The following is a 9581-nucleotide window of genomic DNA, read 5'->3' on the forward strand; positions in this document are numbered from 1 at the left end:
CAGTCAATGTTTCTCAGCCCGAAACATCGACTGTACCTCTTCCTATAGGTGCTGCCTGGCCTGCTGTGTTCACCAGCAACTTTGATGTGTGTTGCTTGAAATTCCAGCACCTGCAGATTTCCTCGTGTTTGTGTGAAGATATCACAAACTAGCCAAGTGAAATGACAGATTCTTGTACATTCTCTCAACCTTAAAGTGGAATCATAGTTCCTATAACACAGAGTTTGCACAAGGTTCCAGGTTAAGATGCCCAGTGACAACTTACGAGTGGCATATAAACAAAACAAAGGAAACAATTATATACCTCATTAATAACATTTTATTAATAATGGTCAACACTAACAATGCTAGCAATGGAGAGGTGAGAAAAGAGTGGTCGAGGCAAGCAGAGACGAGCAGTGGCACTGACGAGGCCTGGTTAAGTTGGGGTTGAAACAGAGTCGTGGCACCCCAGAGAGCAAGGGAACTCCCGATATCTGATCGATTTAAGCGCCACGCTGAATTGGAAAGGTCGGGTACAGGCCGAATCGTGGCGGCGAGGTCCAAGCCCTAGAGTGGTCCGAGAACGAGGAACGACTCAATGTTTGGACGATATAAGTGCTGAGCCAAATTGGAAAAGTCACGGTGTTGTAACTGGAGGTGAGGCGAGGGCCAGTGTTACTCGCTGCTCCGCGATGCTTACTCAACTCTGCGCTGAACTGCAGTGCTGGCCGCAGCAATGGCTGGCTTCGTGTCTGTGGCCTCGCAATGTTTAGTCGGCTTTGCGATGAGCTATGGCCGTTGCCTGCTTCAGCGGCAGTGATGTCTGGCTTCGAGTTTTTCCACTAAACTCCAGTTCTGAATGCTGTTTGCTTACTTTTATTGTTTGCACAATTGGTATATTTCTCTCTCTCTCTCTGAACGTTGGGCATTTGATGGTCCTTTTTAAATTGTTTCTTTTGCTGTTACTTTGTTTTGTGGCTGCCTGTAAGGAGATGAATCTTAAGGTTGTATAAACATAGTTTGGTAATAAATGTACTTTGAACTTTGCACTTTGAACAGGAGAAGCTTGGTGAAATAACCAGGTAAGTACTTTGGAAGTCGATGCACTCTTGTCATGAGCTCTCCTTACAAAGGTTCTCAATGCCATCCTTAATGTGGAGAGAAACTTCGGAACCTCACCTCCAATATCTGGGAGCAAGAGGACTGGGCCTGGGAGCACCAAGACACCAATGTTAATGTGTGAGGAGTTTTTGTTGGCTCGGCCCTGTACTCACTGAAATTTGGAAAAATTGAGGGGGATCTCACTGAAACCTGTTGAAAGACCTAGGGAAAGTGGACATAGGGAGGATGTTTCCATTAGTGGGGAAACCTAGGACTAGAGAGTACAGCCTCAGAATACAAGGACGTCACTTTAAAACAGAAATGAAGAGAAACTTATGAAGCCAGAAGGTGGTGAATCTGTGGAATTCATAGCCACAGACAGCCGTGGAGGGCAAGTCAATAAGCATATTCAAAGCAAGGTGGTTAGTTTCCTGATTAGTAAGAGGGTGAAGGTTAAGGGGTGAAGGCAGAAGAATGATTTTAAGAGGGATAGTAAATAAGCCATGTTGGAGTGGCAGAGCAGACTTGATGGGCCAAGTGCACTAATTTTGCTCCTATGTCTTATAGTTTTACAGCAATGGCCATTTTCAATAATCAAGACAAATAACCAAATCATCTGTGCTAATAACAAAGCGGGATTCTTTGTCCTGCTACAGGGAACAAATACAAACTTCTCTTCAGAATTATAATATGAAGTACCTGTTTGTGATGGGAAATCGACAATTCCAATAGTGCAGCACTTCCTCATACATCAACTGCAATGTACTATAAGAACACAAGACACAGGAACAGAATTAGGCCATTTGGCCCATCGAGTCTGCTCCTCAATTCCCTCATGGCTAATTCATTATCCCTTTCAAGCCCATTCTCCTGCCTTCTCCCTGTAACCTTTGACACCCTGATTAGTCTAGAATCTATCAACCTCCGCCTTAAATAAACCCAATGAACTGGCCTACACAGCTGCCTTTGGCATTGAATTCCACAGCTTTTTTAAAAAATATTTTTAAAACGGCCAAATATTTTTTCCTCATCTGTTCTAAATGGATAACCTTCAGTTCTCAGGCTGTGACCTCTGGTCCTAGACTCCCTCACTATTGGAAACATCCTTTCCATATCCACTCTGTCTAGGCCTTTCAATATTCGATAAGGTCATTGAATAATCTTAAAATCATTTTTACGAACCTCCTCTGGACCCTCTCCAATGCCAGCACATCTTTACTTAGATAAGGGGCCCAAAACTGCTCATAATACTCTAAGTTCAGTCTGACCAGAACCTTAAAGCCTCAGAATTACATTCTTACTCTTATATTATAGTCTTCTTGAAATGAATGCTAACATTGCATTTGCCTTCCTTCCGTCTGAATCATCCAGCAAGTTAACCAATCCTGCACAAGGGCTCTCAAGTCCCTTTAAACCTCTGATTTTTTAATTTTATTCTTCAACACTACCTGTCCCTCCACCTATCTTTGTACTGTCTGCAAACCTGGCCACAAAGCCATCTATCCTGTCATCCAAATTATTGACATACAACGTGAAAAGAATTAGTCCCAACGCTAACCCTTGTGGTACACGGCTAGTCACCAGCAGCCAGCCACAAAAAGGCCCCTTTATTCCCACTCGTTGCCTCCATCCAGTTGGCCAATCTTCTATCCACGCTAGTGCCTTTCCCGTAATGTCATGGGTTTGATCTTGTTAAGAAGCCTCATATGTGTCACCTTGCCAAAGCCTTTCTGAAAATCCAAATAAACAACATCCACTGACTCTCCTTTTTCTCTCTTGCTTGATATCTCCTCAAAGAAATCCAATGGAGAAAACCATGCTGACTTTGGCCAATTTTATCATTAGGTACCTCCACATACCCTGAAATCTCATCCTTAATAATAGACTCCAACATCTTTCCAACCACTGAAGTTAAGCCAATAGGCTTATAATTTCCTTTCTTCAGCCTTACTTCTTCTTAAAAAGTCAATGGTTCAATGCATTTAATATCAGGGAATGTATACAGTATACAACCTGAAATTCTTACTCTTTGCAGACATCCATGAAACAGAAGAAAACCCCAAAGAATGAATGACAGAAGAACATTAGAACCCCAAAGCCCCCTCCCGGCTTCCACATGCAAGCATCAAACCTCTCCCCTATCCCTCCCTCCAGTTATTGCAGCATGAAACATCAGAACCCACCAACCACCAAGTAAGCAATAACAAAGCCCCCTAAGAGAGACTATGATCTGCAGTTCAACAAATTCCATTGTTCACCCAACAGTTCAATAGGCCACAGGCTCTCTCATTAACAAGGGAGAGAGAGGTACCACCCCTTCCACTGCAAGCTGGGAGACCAACAGCTTGCTGTTTCAATGTAAGAGTTTGAAGCGACACCTATTCAAGCTCACCCATCTCAAGAACCAGCAGACTCTCCCCCTTCCCCATTCCCATTGAGAGGAGAGAGCGGTCACTCGAATGCAGAGGCCTCCAACAGCTGCATCCACTGACTCGATGTTCCAATCTCCCGCGACAGTTCATTTGGTGACACAAACAAGGAATCAGGTTCACAGGGGCCGCCTGAGGCTGCACCTAGTAGGCTCACATCCTCCAGGGCAATCCTGGAGATATCAAAAATGGCCAGTCGGTGAGCTCTGGGAGTGGGGACCCACTGCCATGAAGTATCCCAGTTTAAGCACAGCTGTAGATCACAGACTCCTTACAGGACCCCAACCACCTTGAAAAGGAAATAAGAGACAGTAAAGAGAGGAATTTAAGCTGTTTTGCAGATGAGCTCAAAGAAGTTGCCTTCTGGGGCTATCTTATTTTTTCATCCCCCATTACTACCTCTCCAGCGTCATTTTCCAGCAATCCAATATCCACTCTTGTTTCTCTTTTACTCCTTATATATCTGAAAAAGCTTTTTTATAGTATTGGCTAGCTTACCTTTGTATTCCATCTTCTCTCTCTTTATGGTTTTTTTAGTTGCCCTCTGTTGGTTTTTAAAGGCTTTCCAATCCTTTATCTTCCCACTAATTTTTGCTGTATTATATGCTGCATTAGACTTTCCCTGTCAGCCACGGTTGCCTCATCCTCCCATTAGAATACTTCTTCATCTTTGGGACATATCTTTCCTGCACCATCCAAATTTCCCCCAGAAGCACCAGCCATTGTTGTTCTTCCATCATCCCTGCTAGTGTCCCTTTCCAATCAACTTTTGTTAGCTCCTCTCTCATCAGCAAATTTAGCCACAAATCCATTAATACCATAGACAAATCATTGACATACATCATAAAAAGCAGTGGTCCCAACACTGACCCCTGTGGAACTCCACTGGTAACCGGCAGCCAGCCAGAATTGGATCCCTTTATTCCCACTCTGTTTTCTGCCAACCAGCCAATGCTCCACACATGCTAGTAACTCCCCTGTAATTCCATGGGCTCTTATCTTGTTAAGCAGCCTCATATACTTGTAAAAAGCCTTCTGAAAATCCAAGTACACCATGTCTACTGCATCTCCTTTGTCTACCCTGCTTGTAATTTCCTCAATGAATTGCAGTAGGTTTGTCAGACAGGATTTTCCTTTCAGGAAACCATGCTGGCTTCGGCCTATCTTGTCATGTGCCTCCAGGTACTCTGTATATCTCATCTCTGACAACTAATTCCAACAACTTCCCAACCACTGATATCAGGCTAACAAATCTATAGTTTCCTTTCTGCTCCCTCCCACCCTTCTTAAATAGCAGAGTAACATTTGCAATTTTCCAGTCATCCAGCCACAATGCCAGAATCTATCGATCCTGAAAGATCATCGTTAATGCCTCCGCAATCTCTCCAGCTACTTCCTTCAGAACCTGAAGATGCATTCCATCAGGTCCAGGAGATTTATCCACCCTCAGACCATTAAGCTTCCTGAGCACCTTCTCAGTCGTAATTTTCACTGCACAGATTTCACTTCCCTGACACTCTTGAATGACCAGTATACATCAAATGTCTTCCACAGTGAAGATTGATGCAAAATACTCATTCAGTTCCTCTGCCATCTCTTCATATCTCATTACAATATCTCCAGCATCATTTTATATTGGTCCTCTATCTACCCTTGACTCTTTTTTACCTTTTAAATACTTAAAAAAGCTTTTAGTATCTTCTTTGATATTAGTCGCCAGCTTCCTCTCATAATTCATCCTTTCCTTCCATTTTATTCCTTATGCTGCATGCATTCAAATACAACACTCTCAGTCCAGTATTTGTTGCTTTCTGTTTTAACTGCACCATGCCTCTATTGCCCTGTAACTCATGCCACTGGCTGTGATTAAGCTTCATCTTCTGCCTGTTCTTTCTATCATCTCTGTTGCATGCTATCTGTTTTCCCCTTCCTCAGCCCTATCACTCTGGTTCCCATCCCCCTACCAAATTAGTTTAAACCCTCCATAACAGCTCTATTAAATGTGCCCGCTAGAATATTGGACCCCTTTGGGTTCAGGTGTAACCCATCCTTTTTGTGCAATCACACCTCCCCCAGAAGAGGACCCAAAGATCCAGGAATCTGAATCCCTGCCCCCTACACCAGTCTCTCAGCCACACATTAATATGCCTGATCATGATATTCTTGCACTCGCTAGCACATGGCAAAGGCAACAATCCTGAGATTTCTACCCTAGAGATCCTGCCTTTCAGCTTCCTACCTAACTCCCTGAATTCTCTTTTCAGGACCTCTTCCCTTTTCCTACCTATGTCATTGGTACCAACGTGTACCAAGACTTCTGGCTGTTCACCCTCTCCCTTCAGAATACTCTGCACCCGATCCGAGACATCCTGTACCCTAGCACCTGGGAGGCAACATACCATGCGGGTATCTCTATCAGGCTGACAGAACCTCCTGTCTGTTCCTCTCACTATGGAATCCCCTATGACTACCACATTGCATCACAACCTGGTACTCCAGCTGCAGTGCTGTCGACAAAAAAGCCTTGCAGAGGGTTGGTTAGGGGAGCAGAGAAGGCTACTGGGGTCTCCCTACCTTCTGTCCAAGACCTCTTTCAGAGTCGATGCCTCCAGAAGACACGGTACATCATTAAAGACCCCTCACACCCTCTCCATGAACTGTTTGTTCTTCTGCCATCAGGCAAACGTTACAGGAGCATCAAAACTAAAACCACAAGGCAACTAAACAGCTTCCTCCCACAGGCAGTCAGACTGCTAAATAGCTGCTCTACCTGACTCTGCTTTGGATGCTTTTAACTTGCACTGGACACTTATAACTTGATTTTAACTGACGTGTGGCAGTTGTGTTTTACTATTTATTGTTATGTTTATTATTTAGTGTTGCATTTGTTATGTTATGATTGCACTGCCCCTGAGAAACGCTGTCTCATTCTGCCCTGCAGAGCTGATGTATGGTTAGAATGACAATAAAGTTTTTTGAATCTTGAATCTTGAATCATTCTTCATCTTCCTCTTTCCCTTCTGCACCACAGAACCAGAGCCAGTGCCAGAGACCCAATCACCATGGTCATCCTCTGTCAGGTCATCCCCCTCAACTGCATCCAAAATGAGATATTTATTACTGAAGGTGATGGCCACAGGAGTGCTCTCTACTATCTGAGCTCTTTCCCTCGCTTCCCTGACCATCACCCACTTACCTAACTCCTGCAGTCTCAAGGTGACTATCTCCCTGTAGCTCCTGTCTATCTCCTGTAAATTCCCTTTACCTCATTGTAATATGGATCCATTTTTAGCTTCTCCATCTCAAAGTGCAGGGTGAATTCTACCATACTATGATCACTGCCTCCTAAAAGTTCCTTTATCTTAAGCATCCTAATCAAATCTGTGTCATTACATAACACCCAATCCAGAATTTCTGTTCCCTTCGTGCACTCAACCACAAGCTGCTCTAAAAGGCCATCTCATAAACATTCAACAAAACTCCTCTCTTGGGATTCAGCACCAACCTGATTTTCCAGATCTATCTACACATTGAAATACCTCATGATTTTTGCAACATTGCCCTTTTTACATGCCCCAAACTCCAGAATGGAAAATAAATTATGGTATCACGGTAGGGTAACAGTTAACAACATTGTACTACCCCACCTGTGACACGAGTTGAATTCCCCGCACTGCTGTAAACAGTTTGTACATTTTCCCTTTGACTGTATAGATTCCCTCTGGGTATTCCAGTCTCCTCCTGCATGCCAAAACGTTAGTAGGTTAGTTCAAAAATGGTTCGAAGTAAATTTCTTATCATTGTAAATATATATCATCATATACAACCTTGAGATTCATTTCCTTGCAGGCATACACAGTAAACCCCAGAAACACAATAAAATCAATGAAAGAGGGTGGCGTGAGTCCTGAGGCTCCTGTACCTCCTTCCTGATGGCGGCAGCAAGAAGAGAGCATGGTTTGGGTTCTGACGGTCGTTGATGATGGACGCTGCTTTCCTGTGACTGCGCTCCCTATATATATATGTTACAAGGGTTTAATCAGGTGGCATGGGCTCATTGGGCTGGAAGGGTCTGTAACTGTGCTGTGTTTCTAAATCATAATTATCTAACACCAGCGTACTGGAAGAGGCCACATGAACATCATTTCCACCATGATAAAGCAACACCAACTCCAATAGATAGGTCATATCATTCCAATGTCTAAATTGCATCCCTCCAAACAGATCTTTTACACCCAGTTGAAGGAATGTCAGCGGGCCCCTGGTGGGCAAAGAAAACACTTCAAAGATAACAACAAAATCAGCCTTAAGAAATTCAACATGACATCTAAAAGCTTGGAAGCCATTGCACTCAGTAAATACACCTGGAGGAAATCTGTTCAAGAGGGAGCAGCACTATATAAGGACGACCTCCACCATGTCGCAGAGAACAAGTGGCAGCTGTGAAAGGAGAGACTGAACAACCAAAACACCCAACTACTGACCACAGACACCACTTACTCTTGTCCACACTGGACCAGAATATGTCGATCTCAGATCGGCTTCTGCAGCTGACTGAGGACCCATCAATAAGCAACGCCTCAGGAGAACATCATACTCGAATCAAGTACCACTAAATAAAAATCATTAAGTCTTTGCTCAGAGACAGAAGTGTCATCTTTGTCATTCTATCCAGTTCTGGTTGGAATTGAAATTGGTTTATTGTTGTCACATGTATCAAGCTATAGTGAAAACCACCTTATCCATACAGGTCACTCCAAACTGTAAGTGCATCGAGGTAGTAGAAAGGTTCAATAGGTTTCAATAGTTAGATTTAACATCAGAGAAGTGTGTCTATAATATACATCCTGAAATTCTTTTTCTTCCCAAGCTTCCATGAAAACAGAGAAGTGCCCCAAAGAATGAATGGCAGTTAAATGTTAGAACTCCAAAGCCCCCCCCCCCGGCTCCCCCCTCCCACGCATAAGCAGCAGCAAAGCGACGACTCCCTCCCGCACCAGCGAGAAAACATCTGCACCCTCCACCGAGCACTCGAGCGTGCAGCAAAGCGTCAGTAAAGACACAGACTTGTCACCCCCAAGACTACTCGTTCACCCGGTATTCGACATACCACAGGCTCTCTCTCTCTGTCTCTGCATAATAAGGGAAAAAGAGGTGTCTCTGTTTTCCGAAAGGGAGTGCAGACTATGGTGTTAGCTACAGTGAAGGTGCAGTGCAGGTAGGCAATTAGGTAGAAGGGCCATGATGCAATAGATTATGAGAAAAAGAATAAATCAAAGGGCAAATTGGCATTTTCAGATCTGAGGAATGTCAGCTGTGAGTGAAAGGGGTTTATGTTGAAATCGCTTACTACACTTCCATTGAAATCACTCTATTTGCTTGCAGACGAGCACATGCAGCAATGATAGAAGAGAGAGGAACTTGTACCAAGAGCTCAGGCTTAGTTCTGGGAAAGGTTAGGTTTACACGCTCAATATTTTTAAAAATTCTTTTCCCAAGGTGAGTTGGTTTAAACCTCATTTCCTTTACTTGACTTTCCCTCAAATGAATTAACATCTATTTAAAAACACAGGAAAGTGAAGATTACATTGCCTAATGGTATTCGTCCAAGACTGAATTATTTATGACACATCTCATGGTAGGTTAGTGAATAATGGTTTGACAATCAAGACGTTAACACAAAATGTATTTTTCTTCAGTTTGGGTGACGCTTTGTTCTTTGAAGGCCTTGACTTCTAATTCTTGTAAGTAATTACACTCTGAGGTCAGTCAGGGTTTAATTGTTATGTAGTAACAAAACATTGTGGCTTGCCTGATGGTGTTAAATTTCTATCTTCCAGGTTAGAAAAACACATTGAAAATGATTGCTTTAAAGCACAGTTAGGCGGCGGGGTGGAAATACCTCTCTACCAAAGGAGGTGCAAGGCACCCCTTCCCTCCACTAGTCTGCAAGTCACCCTTGGGCAAGGTGTAGCATATGTTTAGCACCCCCCCAGAACCACCAATCAGGGTCATCTGAAGCCATGGGAGCAGGTGGTGGATGGTTGTATCAGGAGCTGGTGCATATCA

Source organism: Mobula birostris, chromosome 7 (genome assembly GCF_030028105.1).
Source record: "Mobula birostris isolate sMobBir1 chromosome 7, sMobBir1.hap1, whole genome shotgun sequence".
Classification (NCBI taxonomy): Eukaryota; Metazoa; Chordata; class Chondrichthyes; order Myliobatiformes; family Myliobatidae; genus Mobula; species Mobula birostris.